General features: G+C 40.1%; 1 protein-coding gene and 1 pseudogene across 1 annotated transcript in view; one reads left to right on the top strand and one right to left on the bottom strand.

Annotated features, from left to right (window-relative positions):
• IL1RAPL1 (interleukin 1 receptor accessory protein like 1) overlaps positions 1-16,173 on the top strand; it is a 1,336,730-nt gene that overhangs the window by 733,938 nt on the left and 586,619 nt on the right. The window lies entirely within an intron of this gene.
• Positions 590-4,180, bottom strand: LOC137217279 (transcription factor SPT20 homolog pseudogene; annotated as a pseudogene).

Here is a 16,173-nt window from a genome sequence, read left to right as displayed (position 1 = left end):
AAGCCCCTATTTTTGCTTATTTTTAAGTCTGGTGTGTGGGGTTTTTTTTGAGGAATTAAACATCTATGGCATATTTGCCATTGATCATAAAGTTGACTTTTATATAACGTAACAAAACTATCATTTGCACTAATATTATTACGATAGTTTATTTTCAGCTTAAGTACTTATGCTTATTTCTTTCAAATATTTAATATTTTATTAATTTAAAGTTAACTTGAATTTCAATATTTAATATATCTTACATTAACCCTGACAATAAACTTAAGAAGTAGATATAACTATTTACAGGTTTATAAACAAGGAAATGGAGATTCAGAGAAGTCAGGCAATAGGCTTGAGGTCAGTAAATTGCAGAGGTGGGATTCTGACATGGTGGTTAGCACCATAGCCCATTTTTTGTTTTTCAGTAAATCATTTCCATTTAAAAAAAAAAAAAAAACGCATAGAGTTGTGCTTTTGTGTAATTTGTACACCTGCCAATGTAAAATACTGAGACATTAAACACCAAAATGGAGTGAAAACTTAGAAACCCTTTGATCCAATACTCTTGTGTTGTTTTAAAAAAGATTAAAAAGTAATGCAAGACTCAGGGCTTTGGAGGGGTTGGTCTGCTTCTCTTCATTTTACCTTCTGACTGGCTTGCTGTATGCTCACTAGGTGGAAGGGGCTGAGCTGTCTGGGCTGTTACTCTTGTCACAGCCACTAAGGGCTGCAAGGTTCTGAACTGTATTGGCTGAGGCTGTGGCTGCAGCTGCAAGGCAGAGGAGAGCTGAGATCCCTGCTGAGGGAGGTTTGGCCCTGGGTGGCTCTGGGCAGAGCCCAGCTGAGACAACACATCTACCTGGGGCTGCAGAAAACCCTCCACTTTATTGAGGTTAATGGCCGTCGCTTGCTGAGCAGGTAAGTCCGTTCTCTGACTGACCGAACTTTGTGCAGGAGCCTGTGGCACTGGCTGCTGAGGATGTGAAGTTGCGGGTTGTTGAAGTTGTTGCTGTGGAATCGGGTGGCAGAAGCACTGCTGCTGGGTGTTCAAAATGAGTAAGCTTGGTGGAAGCTGGAGTAGAGCTAAGGGCCTGAGACTGGGAGCATTTTTAACAATAAATTGAACACATCCTTGAGAAGGAGCCGGTGGTGCAGCAAGCAGCACATTTGGTGGCTGAGGGCCTGCAGGCTGCTGGCCAGTCTTGATCCTTGTTGGTTGGTGGCCAAGAGTGATTCCTCCAGGCAGGGGGCTAGGCTTGATCCCTGTAGACAGGGGGCTGGGCTTGATCCCTGTTGGTTGGTGGTCAAGCCTGATTCCTCTGGGCAAGGGGCTGGGCTTGCTTTCTGTAGACAGGTGGCCAGGTCTGATCCCTGTGGGCAGGGCGTCAGGCTTGATTCCTGTTGGTTGGTGGCCAAGAGTGATTTCTCCAGGCAGGGGGCTAGGCTTGATCCCTGTCGACAGGTGGCAAGGTCTGATCCCTGTGGGTAGGGGGCCAGGCTTGATTCCTGTTGGTTGGTGGTCAAGCTCGATTCCTCCAGGCAAGGGGCTGGGCTTGCTCCCTGTAGACAGGTGGCCAGGTCTGATCCCTGTGGGTAGGGGGCCAGGCTTGATCCCTGTTGGTTGGTGGCCAAGAGTGATTCCTCCAGGCAGGAGGCCGGGCTTGCTCCCTGTAGACAGGTGGCCAGGTCTGATCCCTGTGGGCAGGGGGTCAGGCTTGATCCCTGTTGGTTGGTGGCCAAGAGTGATTCCTCCAGGCAGGAGGCCGGGCTTGCTCCCTGTAGACAGGTGGCCAGGTCTGATCCCTGTGGGCAGGGGGTCAGGCTTGATCCCTGTTGGTTGGTGGCCAAGAGTGATTCCTCCAGGCGGGAGGCCGAGCTTGCTCCCTGTAGACAGGTGGCCAGATCTGATCCCTGTGGGTAGGAGGCCAGGCTTGATTCCTGTTGGTTGGTGGCCAAGAGTGATTCCTCCAGGCAGGGGGCTAGGCTTGATCCCTGTAGACAGGTGGCCAGGTCTGATCCCTGTGGGTAGGGGGCCAGGCTTGATTCCTGTTGGTTGGTGGTCAAGCTCGATTCCTCCAGGCAAGGGGCTGGGCTTGCTCCCTGTAGACAGGTGGCCAGGTCTGATCCCTGTGGGTAGGGGGCCAGGCTTGATCCCTGTTGGTTGGTGGCCAAGAGTGATTCCTCCAGGCAGGAGGCCGGGCTTGCTCCCTGTAGACAGGTGGCCAGGTCTGATCCCTGTGGGCAGGGGGTCAGGCTTGATCCCTGTTGGTTGGTGGCCAAGAGTGATTTCTCCAGGCGGGAGGCCGGGCTTGCTCCCTGTAGACAGGTGGCCAGGTCTGATCCCTGTGGGTAGGGGGCCAGGCTTGATCCCTGTTGGTTGGTGGCCAAGCTCGATTCCTCCAGGCAAGGGGCTGGGCTTGCTCCCTGTAGACAGGTGACCAGGTCTGATCCCTGTGGGCAGTTGATGGAACATGATTCCTGCAGGAGCTGTGGCCCTGGTGGTAGAGTCCTGCATGGGCTTGGAGCCTCTCCCCGAGGCCTGGCATCCTTGACCAGCGTACACCACTCCGATGATATTGAGGCCAGATGATATGGCCAAAACTTGGGTCCTTTGTGATGAGCCCGCAGTGGACAGGGCCGTGGCAGGAAGCAAGCTAACTCGATTCACCTCCGCAGAGAATTTCTGGGAAGGACTTGGTGGCTTAGGAGCAGAAGCAGGAGATGGAGATTTATGAGAGCTGCTTGCCTGCTGTGAAGTGAAACTGTCACCACTGGATCTCCTTCCTGATTTCAAGGGAAGTGTGATGGGTGGAGGTGGATGTTTGGCTCCCTTGTCTGGCACTGAAGACTGAACTGACCCAGTCTTAGGCTGTTCTGGTGCTTTCCCTGGAGAAGGTTGCCTGAGACCAGCTGAGTCACTGGAGCTGTGTGATACCTGCACTGGACACTGGGCGCTCTTTTGGACCAATTCCTTGGACTGACTGACCACCCTCCCCACATCAGTCTTTGGCCCTGGCACGAAACTATAGAAATGTTCATCTGTGGAGGATTGCGGGGGAGACAGCTGTCTCTCACGTCTGACTTTTTTATGGGAGCTCCTTTTTCCAGAGATAAGTGGATCATTAAGCGACTGCAAGGTCAGCTTAGTTGTCTGGGACTGACTGCCCTCTTCACACCCAAATACAGAACCATCTTGTACCTCATGGGTTGGCCAGACTGTTGATTGTGAGTCATCATATTTGACAGATTTCTTCCTTTTAGCATATTTCTCCATGTCCACTTCAGAAGGTACAGCCAAGTCACAGGGTGTCTGTTTCCACACATCTACACAACTTCCTGTTTTAAAAGTTTTGAGGCCATAATTCCCACCTGTTTTACTTTTTCTTATTCTTTTGCAGGAAGTCAGGGCTCTTAGCTCAGGAGGAGGGGGACGAGACAGCTCCTGCTGCCGATTCAGAGAGGCCATAGAGTACCTCTTGAAGTTCCTTTTCATGGGAAGAGTGTTCATCTTTTGTTTGTTATAGAGCAGTCTGTTTTCAGTGCAGACTACTGATATAGAAGGGTCTAGACACAGTGGTTCAGCCGTAGCTAAGATCAGTTGGCTCTCAAGCAAAAGTTTGTCCTCCTGGGTCCAATTCTGATTATCGCTGGCTATGGCCTCTACATCACAGGCTAAAGTCTGCATCGTGGGACGTAAGAGAATATGCCTGCTTTGGTAATGGGGAGGTTCCCTGTCACTGGACTGCCTGTAGTCCCGTATTTCTGCTATGACACACCCACAATAAAAAACGTTAACCTGAGACTTTTCCAGGAAATCCACCAAAACAGGAGGTAATTCTTCTGCATCCAAGTATTCGAGCAATTCCCCTTCTTCATAGGGCAGTCGAATGGTCTCTGCAGATGATCCATTTTCCCCCTTGAGCATCAGCGAATAGCCCTCGTTTCCTGGGTACAGGTTGACCACCAAACACGGCAATGACTTTCTCCTAAGAAGCTTCTCTAACAGGTTCACATTGCTTCTTAATTCCTCCGTAACCCCAGGCTCCTTTTCACATTCTTCAACATAAATGTCATAAAGTTTTTCATACAGAGACTTTTCCCCATTAGATGAGTATTGCCTTTTTGGAGGTCTCTGTTGGGCACTTGCAATGACATACTCTGCACGATCCAAAGCTCTTTCTAGAGATTGTTGCATTTTGGTACAAAATAGGGGCCCTAAAAGAAGAGAAAACGTTGTTATTGACGAAGCGGGTGAAAATCGCGTCTTTCATATGGATGTGTAGTTCTGCAAGCTGCCCCAACTCCACAGTGGAACTACCAGCCTAACTTCAGTACGGACACCAAGAAACCCGCCTCCAAGGAAGTGCTACACAAAATTCTTGTGAGTTTCTGAAAATACCTGTATCTATAGGGGCGGCAGCCTCTGAGATAGGTCTGGCCTCGCCTTGCGTCCTTGATCCTGACTAAGCCGGAAGTCGACGTGGGGGTTTGACGGGCTTCCGTGCGCCTGCGTGCTGTGCGTGCGCCTGCGTGCTGTGCGTGCGCCTGCGTGCTGTGCGTGCCTGTGCAGTGGGCTGTCCTTTGGCCTGCATTTCGTGTTCTCCTACCTGTACTTCCTACTGGAGAGTCGGGCCAGGCGTCCATATCCAGTCTGTGCAGTTGTGCAAGGTAAACGCAAAAAATGTTTTTTAGGAATCGAGGCAGTGTTATTACTTTTTTAATATGTAAATTCAGAACTTTTATTTCAGCAAAGTTTTCTTGAATCATTGTCTGAAAATGTTTCTTCTGTTTCTTTGATTTGCTTTTTTCCCTTCAAGGATTTCACTTATAAGTATGTCGGATAATCTCTTCCTGCCTTTTTGTTTTTTGTTTTTTTTTTGCGGTACGTGGGCCTCTGACTGTTGTGGCCTCTTCCGTTGCGGATCCCAGGCTCCGGACGCGCAGGCTCAGCGGCCATGGCTCACGGGCACAGCCGCTCCGCGCGGCATGTGGGATCTTCCCGGACCGGGGCACAAACCCGTGTCCCCTGCATCGGCAGGCGGACTCTCAACCACTGCGCCACCAGGGAAGCCCTCTTGCTGCCTTTTCTATCATATTATTTCTAAAGCTTTTTGTATTACTTTGTTTTCGTGTCTCTTTTCTATTCTATCCTTTATGATCTTATGTTAATTGTGGATATACCTCTTCTCCCTCCGGAACTGTATTCGTTTTGTATTGCTGCTATAACAAGTTACCACGAACTTGGTGGCTTAAAACAACACCTGTTTTTTTTGTTGTTTGTTTTCCCCCTCATAGTTCTGCAAGTCAGAACACAGAGCAGTGTCAGTTTAGGGTCTCAGAAGTCCAAAATCAAATTTGCCTGGGCTAGGCTTCTTAACTGGAGGATCTGGAGAACAATCCACTTGTAAGCTCATTCAAGTAGTTGGTCAAACTCAGATGTGGTTATAGGATTAAATTTTCTTTTTTTTTTTTTTTTTTTGCCAGTTGTCTGTCAGGGGCCACTCTCAGCTGTTAAAAGTTGCTCCTGGGCTTCCCTGGTGGCGCAGTGGTTGAGAGTCCGCCTGCAAATGCAGGGGACGCGGGTTTGTGCCCCGGTCCGGGAAGATACCACGTGCCGCGGAGCGGCTCGGCCGGTGAGCCATGGCCGCTGAGCTTGCGCATCAGGAGCCTGTGCTCCGCAACGGGAGAGACCACAACAGTGAGAGGCCAGCATACTGCAAAAAAAAAAAAAAAAAAAAAAGTTGCTCCCATTCTTTGGCAAGTGTCTTCCTTCATACTCAAGCCAGTGATTGCATATTGAATCCTGTTTATGCTTTTCGCACCTCTGACTTCCTCTTCTGTCACCAGCTGGAGAAGATTCTATGCTTCTAAGGGCCCACGTGGATAATCCAGGATAATAGTCCCTATTTTAAGTTATGGTGCCACATAACGTACTATAATGACAGGAGTGGTAACTCATTGTTTTCATATGTTCTGAGATTTAGAGTGGGCCATATTTCACTGGCCATTTTAGCAATTCTGCCTATCATAGGTACTTTGTAATTTAATCCTCATTTATTCCGTTTCTCCTGAGTTTGACCAGCTCGTGTTTCATACTTCATGTTGTTTGTTCTTTTATCTTTGAAGTTAAAAAAAGAAGTTTATGATTCCAATTCTGCAATGCTTATTTAAGTATAAAATTCCTGTTGGAGTGTCAAGTTAGATTTTTCCTCTGCTTTGTGCAAGTGTGGATTTGGACGTGTGCAGATGTGTTCTGCAATGGTTTCAGCTGCTGAATCGATTCTCATTTTTTGGCCTTTTTTCCCCCGAACCAGCAAAAGAAGACACTTTGAAGTGGGTAGGGTAGGGAGATTGCGTGGCTTACTTGATTTCATATTTTAAGGTCACCTCCTTTTGCTGCCATTACGATACATAGATTTTATTATTGTTAATGTTGGTGGTTGTGGTGGTATTTTTAACAAATTTTACATTTTTTCACAAGTCTTAATTTCTTCTGATTCTTTGTCACAGTCTTCGTTCATTAGAGCCCTTTACCTTCAGTCAGTTCCTTTTTTCCCTTCACCACTAAGTCTTAGAAGCTCATGTTTCCTCTCGAAGGTACCTCACTCTTCCTAAGAAGGGATGAACACCTCTGGTCCTGTGCTTTTTCTATACCCCTTTCTTTTGATTTCCCAGTAACCAGTGCTCTAATATACCTGGTCTCAAATCATTTCTCAGTATTTCCCATCTTAGAGTTTGACCTCAGAATCTCTTGCAAATTAATAAAAATAAGATCATTAACCCAGGAGAAGTAAAAAGTCAAGATGACAGGTCACAAAATAAGGAATACAAAAGCTATTTAAGTATATGAAAAAATCTTCAACCTCACAATTAATAGAATGCAAGTTAAGACAAAAATAAAAGACCATATCTTTACCTATTAGATTGCCAGAGATGAAAACACTTCATAGCTTACCATGTTAGCTAATGGTATGAGGAAACAGGCCCTCTCAGACGCTGTTGTTGAGGGTGTTAATTGGTCCAATTCCTGTGGATAACAAAGAACCTAGTGATAGGATTTGCCCCCCAGGATTGGCTTCAGGGTGGCTGGGGCTCATAGGTGGGGATTTTTCACCACTGGCTTGTACTCATTAACAATTTACATACTTTTCAATTTTTTTTAAAAAGTGCCACATTTACCCTGTTATTTTGTACACCATTAGCACACAACTGGACCCATCAGTGGGGTGCAGCAATTTTTCATTCTGAATAGCTAACATAAAAGTGCTCAAGAGGAAACAAATAAAATGGACAAAAACCTAAGGAAATCCCGGTATTTAAGGGGAAATGAGAAAATGAATCGAGGCACAAAAGGAAAATATGCTCTGATAAAAACTCAAGATGAATGGACATAAATAAAATTAAAATTTCATATTGTGCTCAACCCAGATAACGGAGGAAAGCCAGGTTATTGACAACTCTAGTAACAACATTTTCTGAGAAATACTAGTGAAGAAACTCAGACCATAGTAGAGAAAGGGATGGGCCTGTGTTGAGAAAGTGAGGAGAATAGTTCACACTACCACTGAAACATTTTTATTAGTGAAGGGAAAGAGGTAAATCATAGGTAGATATAGAGGACACACACACATGCACATGAACATAGAATATCTCTGTGTAAAATCTGTCAATAATGCACCCATAGATCAGGGAAATATAACGTGCATAATGATATTATCAATAATATTATTTTGGAATTTTGGGAAAGGATGTAAGCCCTCATGTAGACTTTTATTCGACAAATGAGAAACTAACATACCCAAAGCCACAATTCAGATTAATAACTTATTCATGTTATGTGCTTTATACATTATAGACTTAATAAATGGTAAATAAAAACATCAGTAAATGCAAAGTCAAATTATGTAGCGATGCTTTGTACAATTTGGATACCAAATAAGTCCATATTAATAAAGAAAACTAGAAGCCAGAAGCAATGTAATAGCTTTTGCAAATTAGTCACCAAGGTGGTCAATTACTGTTGTATTCAATAGGCTAGTGAACAGAAGGGTTTTGAGAGTGGGAATGATTACAGTGCTGTTACATAAATTGTAGCTTTGAGATAGCACTCAAGGAAAAGATGTCTAGTTAATCATTATGATATTCTTCATGTATGTATGAAGAATAATTTGGGAAAACCCTGCATCCTGATAAGACTGAATATAACATGGTTGAATTCCTCCATTCCATAAGAGTTCTCTCTCCCTTTTGTTTTCTTGCTTGCTATTATCATAACGGACTTTTAAGGAAAAAGCAGATTTTGTGGCTGGAAATCATGTATACAGTAGAGCCATTTTCAGTACTTTGTAACAGTTGTTTCATGTGAGAAGAACGTGAGAGATAATCTTATAGTGTTGGCAGAAAAGTATTTTGACAGCTGACTGTTACAAAGTATCCTGTGTAATTATTCCACCTCCCCTCTGACTAGGGATAAGTGTTTTACATATGACCCATACTAATGAAAATACTGAATTTCAAAATGTCTGTTCTACGTTGACATCTGCAAATATTTAACTATCCAGTTCTAGAATCCCCTTGGTGATTCATTCCTCTAAAACTAAGAGAGCAGACCTAATAACAAGCCCTCATTCATGGTGATGTGGTGATTTATTTATTTATTTATTTATTCATTCATTCATTCATTCATTTATCTCCCTACTGCTGCATCTAGGGAGGCCTTCACATCAATGGCAGCTCTTTCTGGCGATAATATGAGGCAAGTGTAACTTAATATCAAAATGTATGAGACTTCACTCCCAGAAAGAGTGTTCTATTCATATTGAGCCTTTCTATAAAAATGAAAAGTTGGATCTGCAGAACAGAATTGGAGGAGGGCTATATTTGCAGTAGGATAAGGAGATTAAATATAAAGAGCTATAGGATTTATCTATTTTATGAGTTGCTGGAAAGGAGCTTAAACTTTTAAAAAGTGGTGACCTTGATATAAATTCCATATTTAACCAGTAGTGAAAATATTATGAAGAATGAAGAGGATGTGGAAGAACATCAGGCATAAGTGTGAAGATTCAAGAGATGCAGTGAGGTTGACAATCTAAGCCGTTAAACCATCAGAGCAGAAAATGGTAACATCAATAAAACATACTATGTAACAGTTTGTCCATTAGGAAGTGTTTTTATTTCAGGATGTTATTTACTTCTCACAACAACTCTATGAGGTTAAGTATCCTTATAATTTTATGATCAGGTAACTGAAGTTCAGGGAAGATAAGTTATTTGTCCATGATCACACAGCTTGTTAGTAGATTCTTCTGCCCTTGCAAATGTCCTTTTCTTTTTGTATTCTTTATCACATTTTGATAAAGATGCGACCCATTCATATTTTACTTTTAACTTTTAATTATATCTCTAATATCACTCCATGGCATTACATTCTGCCCACCCGAGTGTAAAGTATTTTATTCCTGTATTCTTTGTTGACAAGAATCCGTAGTATAATTGTCACGTTCTACCATGTTTATATTTATGAAGATATACAAATCATTAGCCCATTTTCTTTTCTCTGAAAATGGCCTATTTAAACCATTTGTTCTTTAAGTGAATTGTAGGTGATTCAGATTGATGGCTCTTCTTTCTAGTCAGAAAAATCTAAAAATTGCAGTTGACTGGAATTGATACTAAAATTGCCTAAAAAGTATTGAAAAGAAACCAACTGTGAAATGTGCATAAATTATATAGAATAAAAAAGTCTCTTCCCAAAAACATCTAATTCTGCCTTTAAATTAAATTAACTCACAGTTTAATTCTGTTCTCCCCCCCATTTTTGTTTTCGATATAGAAATAAAAGACTTTCATCATAGATAGGAAAATGCAAAAGCAGCTTAATTTATTAAATGTACCATGTTTAAAGAGTGTTATATGTAATATTTGCAAATGTAGAAATATAATTTGTTTACCTCTTTTTTTTTTTAACCTCCTGGGAGACTTGTAGGAATTTACGTATAATGTAGATTAAGCACTCGGATATTTGTTTCCTAAACCACTGTATAGGCCAGGATCTAGTCAGCTAAAGCAAATTCTTTATAAGCAGTTCAGTAGGGAGAATTTAATGTGGTAAATGGGTTATAAATATGTTAGAAGAACTGAAATGGTGGGACATAGGCAGTCCAGGGGTTAGCAACCACCCCTGTGTCTGAAGGGAAGAAGAAAGGAAGGAAGTGGTGTTAGCAAACTGAAGAAGAAACTGAAACAACAGATCCTCTCAGAAAAATCCAACCTGGAAGTCAGTTGGCAGGAGAGCCTGGGAAATGGAGGGCATATTTATGGGATAAAGTGGTAAACAAGCAGATAAGACTTCCTTTCCCATGGTACTTACACTGTATGGAAGGGAAAATATATACCTATATAAAGAAATAAAATCAGGAAAATATCAATTAGTGATAATTGATAGGATAGATATAAAATAGAGTGGTATACTAAAGAATTATAAGCCTTTATTTTCATGGATTTTTTGTATTCATTGATTTTATTCAAAATTGCATTGAGATAATATTTACCTTAATTTTTGAGCACCCCCTCACTGGCATCACAGTAGTTCCATTGGGATAAGACTAATGTTTCAAAGGGCTTCTAGCTATTTTGCTTGAGCAACTAGGTGAATGGTGTGTTTATCAGTGAGACAGGGGAGACTAGGGTGAGAGTAGATTTGACGGCAGAAGTAAAGATTTATTTGTGGGTCATGTTAGATCTAAATAAATTTTTTAGATTTCAATTGAGTATGATAAATAGGCAACTGGATATATAAATCTAGAGTTCAGATAGAGGTGAGAGCTGGAGATAGAAATACAGGACACAACGGAGAGTTGGTATTTAAAGTGAGGGTTAAATGAGATTATATAGAGGGAGATTAAATGAGATAATGCATATAAAGATTTTTAAAAACGATAGCTTTATTGAGATATAATTCACATATCATAATATTCTCCCATATAAAATGTAAAATTTAATTCTTTATTGTGGTAAAATATACATAACAAAATTTACCATTTTAACTATTTTTAATTGTACAATTTAGCGGCATTAATTACATTCACAGTGTTGCTCAATCATCACCACTATCCATTTCTAGATATTTTTCATCATCCCAGACAGAAACTCTGTACCCATTAAGCAGTAATTGCCCATTCCTTCCTCCCCACCGCAGCACAGGGTAACTGCTATTCTAATTTTATCTCTAGGAATTTTCCTATTCTAGGTATATTATATAAATGGAGTCATACAATATTTGTCCTTTTGTGTCTTGACTTATTTCACTTAGCATAATGTTTTCAGGCTTCTTCCATGTTGTAACAAGTATCAGAATTTCATTCTTTTAAAGTCCAAATGATATTGTATGTATATACCATGTTTTGTTTATTTCTTCATCTTTTGGTGGACATTTGAGTTGTTTGCACCTTTTGGCTATTGTGAGTAATGCTGTTATGAACATTGTTGTACAAGTATCTGTATACATCTCTGCTTTCAATTCTTTTAAGTATATAACTAGGAGTGGCATTGCTGGATCATATGGTAATTCTTTGTTTAACTTTTTGAAGAACCTCCAAACTGTTTTTCCATAGCAGCTGCACTATTTTACATTCCCACCAGTAATGCACAAGGGTTCCAACTTCATATATTCGCCAAAACGTGTTTTCCTTTTTTTTTAATAGTTATCATAATGGGTGTGAAGTAGTATTGTATAAAGCTTTTTGTGCAGTGTTCTTTCCCCCACCATTTCCTCTCAGTAGAATATAAGTGTCATAAAACCAAATATTTTGTATATTCACTCCTTTATCCCCAGCTGGGCCAAGCATATAGTCTTTGCTCAATAAATATGTATTGACTGAATGAATGCATTTTAAATGCTCAATAAATGATATTTAATTCACTCTTCTAATAAATGATAGTTAATATATTAATTCCTGTATTATGTTGAGTGTCCCCTGTTGGGCTTAATGGTTTTGTTTTGTTTCTGTGAAATGACTTGCCTTTGCTATGAGAAGTTTAAGAGGCAATATGCTGAATTTACATAGAATGAAACTGCCTCAAACCATAACAACGGAAAAGGAGGGGAAAGACTTGAAAAATATGACATTAGAAAGCGATGGAAAAGCAGGCAAGATCTCACATGTTATCTTCAAATTGGAGCACTCGGTGCTATGAACATGTAAATTCAGGAAGGTGGCTGCAATCTCTTCTTCAAGGAGACTATCTAGCTTCCGTTTCCATTTCCCCCAAACCTTTCTTGAGTGAGGAATAGTTTTCCCGGATAAAGATACACTGTTCTATCTTCTTTGTGTCTGTAGGAGTTGGGCCACTTTCTAAATATGCTAAGTTCAAAGAAGTCACTCTACATGAGAACTCTGACTGCGAATTTCAGTAAACACTGTGTCTTCAAAATTACACCAGTCTCCAGAGTCTGGAAATATGCACCTTGGTCGACTTTATGGAATAGATTCAGTTTTTGTCTCCTATATGTAGTTAAGTATACAATATAAATGCCCATTATCACTAAGTTTATTTACCATCTTCACAGTTAATTTTACTTATCACTTATATTTTTATTTTGAAGTCAAGGAGAGCAAAGCTATAATCAGGAAATACTGACCTGCAAAGTAAAAATGAATAAAACATATGCCATTATTATATTCCAAAAATATTTAGAGAAGTATTCGTAGAAAAAAAATCACTGATTTATAGCAGCTATTTGCTGACATTGTCAAGATTTGGTTTACACACAGTAGCGGAAAAAGTATTGATATGTTTTTAAATTTCAGAAAATTGGTATAACTGAAAAATCTATTTGTACATGGGTAAATTTCAGCAAACTCTGGTAGTTCTCTGTCTTCTTTAAAGATCAGTGTAGACTTTCTTTTACTCTATTGGAAGTTTCCCTGGAATTTTCATTGTAAAATGAGAGGTGGGGTGCAGGATTAACCATGTGTCTGGATCCTGGTTCACCACTTTTCCACAGCATTCTAGGAGCAAGATTTAATAGTACAAGAACTATTATAATCACGTTAGAAAAAACTGCCTGTGTGATGCTTGGAGAGAAAAAAGTGATTTGCAACTGACACAAATGTGGCTCACACATTTATTCTTCTGTTCCCTTATCTTTCCTTTATGTTTCTTTTTTTAAAAATTTATTTATCTTTTTTATTTTCTTCCAGGTTTATTGAGATACAGTTGACACATAGCATTGTGTTAGTTTAAGGTGTACAACATGAGAGTTTGATATACAGACAGACTGTGAAATAATTACCACAGTATGATTAGTTAACACATCCATCACTTCACATATTTAACTTCTTTTCTTTTTTTTCTCTTGTGAGAACATGTAGGATCTACTCTCTTAGCAACTTTCAAGTATACAATACAGTATTGGGTTTTTTGTTTTTAATTTTTTTGGAGTATAGTTGCTTTACAATGTTGTGTTAGTTTCTACTGTACAGCAAAGAGGAGATATATGTATACGTAAATCTTCCTTGGATTTCCTTCCTAGTTAGGTCACCACAGAGCATTGAATACAGTTCCCTGTGCTATAAAGTAGTTCTCATTAGTTATCTATTTTATACGTAGTATCAATAGTGTGTATATGTCAATCCCCATCTCCCAATTCATCCCACCCCCTCTTTCCCCCTTGGTATCCATACGTTTGTTCTCTACATCTGTGTCTCTATTTCTGCTTTGTAAATAAGATCGTCTATACCAATTTTTTCAGATTCCACATATATGTGTTAATATACGATATCTATTTTTCTCTTTCTGACTTACTTCACTCCATATGACAGTCTCTAGGTCCATCCACGTCTCTACAAATGACCCAATTTGTTCCTTTTTATGGCTGAGTAGTATTCCATTGTATATATGTACCACATCTTCTTTATCCATTCCTCTGTTGATGGACATTTAGGTTGCTTCCATGTCCTGGCTATTGTAAATAGAGCTTCAGTGAACATTGTGGTACATGACTCTTTTAGAATTATGGTTTTCTCAGGGTATATGCCCAGTAGTGGGATATCTTTCAAATCAAGAAGGTCAACTACGCTGAAAAGAAGGTCTGTTGTATGCAGGGTGGGAAGAGATAATCAGGTGGTTGCAAGTAGCTATTCATTGCCAGGAAGTCTTTATAGCTGTGTTATAGTTTTTGCCTGGCCTGGAAGAGACATTTGCTTACTACATCCACTGTCAAGAAGTGTGTGCTATGTCGAAGAAGCATACAGGGAGAGGAGGGAAAAGTAGTGCAGTAGGATGTAGGTGAGGGTTGTTTAGAGGGATTAAGCAAAAAAATAAATGTAAATCAGAACTTCGTAGCCATTAACTAATAGTTCATTCATTCATGCATTCATTTAACAAATGTTTATTGAGAGTCCCTGTTATATGCCTGGCACTGTACAAGACACTTAGGGAAATCGTTAGGCTTCTTAAGTCCTTATGCTCCATTGGCCATCACTGAATAAATTCTTATAATGGATTATTCTCCATGTGTCAGAAGAAACTGGAGTGTTCAGAAAGGGAGAAAGAGTATAAGAGATTATTTTTTGAAAAGTGCCTGAATCATTTAAAAGTTAAGCATAGAATAACCATATGACTCAACATTTCCACTTCTAAGTATGCACCCAAAAGTACTGAAGGAAGACACGCAAACAAATACTTGTAGGTGAATGTTCATAGCAGCATTATTCTTAATAGCCAAAATGTGGAAACAAACCCAAATGTTCATCAGCTTATATACCAAGAAACTAAATATGATATATCCATACAATAGGCTATTATTAAGCCAAAAAAAGGAATGAAGTACAGATACATACGGTAGCAGGAATGAACCTTGAACATATTATGCTAAGTGAAAGAAACCAGACACAAAAGTCCACATATTGTACGATTTCTTTTATATGAAATATTCCAAGTAAGCAAATCCATAAAGACAGAAAGCAGATTGGTGGTTGTCAGGGGCTATGGGGATGGAGAAATGGCTAGTAATTGCTAATGGGTATGGATTTCCTTTTGGAATGATGAAAATGTCTTAGAATAAGATAGAGGTGATGGCTGCACAACATTATGGATGTAGTAAATGACACTTCACTGTGCACTTTCAAACAGTTAATTTTATGTTGCGTGAATTTTACCTTGTTAAAAATATATGCCTTTAAGAATTCAAACAGCATACAGCTAACTCTCTCATTTTACCTCTTATGAGAAGAATACATATTTACAGCGGAGGCAGCAAAATAAGGGAAAACAGGTAATTACAAATTGAGATTGTTATGAAGAAAATAAACAGAAATAAGATAGATGGTGATAGAGGAGGTCAGCCATAGCTTCTCTGAAGAAATTTGTCATTTATATGACCTTGAGACCACTTCCTGAGCCTCAGTTTCCTTCAGTGCCATGTTTGTTTGTTTGTTTGTTTGTTTGTTTAATCTCTCTTTCTTTCACTCCAGAAGAGGTCTAGAAGGAGACCTTGGGGTCTGTAGTGGTGAAGTTTGAAAGTTCTCGTGCCCAAGAATAACTCAGGTGGAGAAATACTAGACTAGAATTTCATACACTGAGGCCTCCTCAAGTCTAATATTCCAGGAATACTAGGCTAGAAAAATTAAAATGATAAAATCATATTATTCATTTTCTGTCAAAAAGTGGGAGATAATTATTTTGAATTTATAGTTAGCAGAAGATTGAGGATGAAGTTCAACTTACAGGTTAAATTATTAAAGAATTTCAAACAAGACAATAAATTGGCATTTTTAGGTCTTATCAATTGCTCAGTGTTCTTACTATAATCTTTTCAGAAGCACTGATTTCAACCACAGTTAAATCAATAGGTCCTCCAGAGCTCTTCTGAAAAGAAAACCTAATCCAAACAAATTTCACATTTAGTGTCAGTAGCTGGAAGCATAGTGTGTGTAAGGAAGATAAGATAGAGGGGCCACACACATAGCTTCAGGCATCACCATAAGGACTGATAGAAAAAAATTACAGATAGAAAAATTGGAAGGCTTTAAGATTAGAAATAAACTATCAAAGTATGTTTAAGGCTTAACAAACTGTAAGAGGTTCCCTCCACAATCTAACCCTGACTTGTTTTTTTTTTTTTTTTTGCCATACGCGGGCCTCTCACCGTTGTGGCCTCTCCCGTTGTGGAGCACAGGCTCC

Source organism: Pseudorca crassidens, chromosome X (assembly GCF_039906515.1).
Source record: "Pseudorca crassidens isolate mPseCra1 chromosome X, mPseCra1.hap1, whole genome shotgun sequence".
Classification (NCBI taxonomy): domain Eukaryota; kingdom Metazoa; phylum Chordata; class Mammalia; order Artiodactyla; family Delphinidae; genus Pseudorca; species Pseudorca crassidens.
The sequence above is the reverse complement of the archived record's forward strand: the minus strand, read 5'-3'. Positions and strand labels throughout refer to the sequence as shown.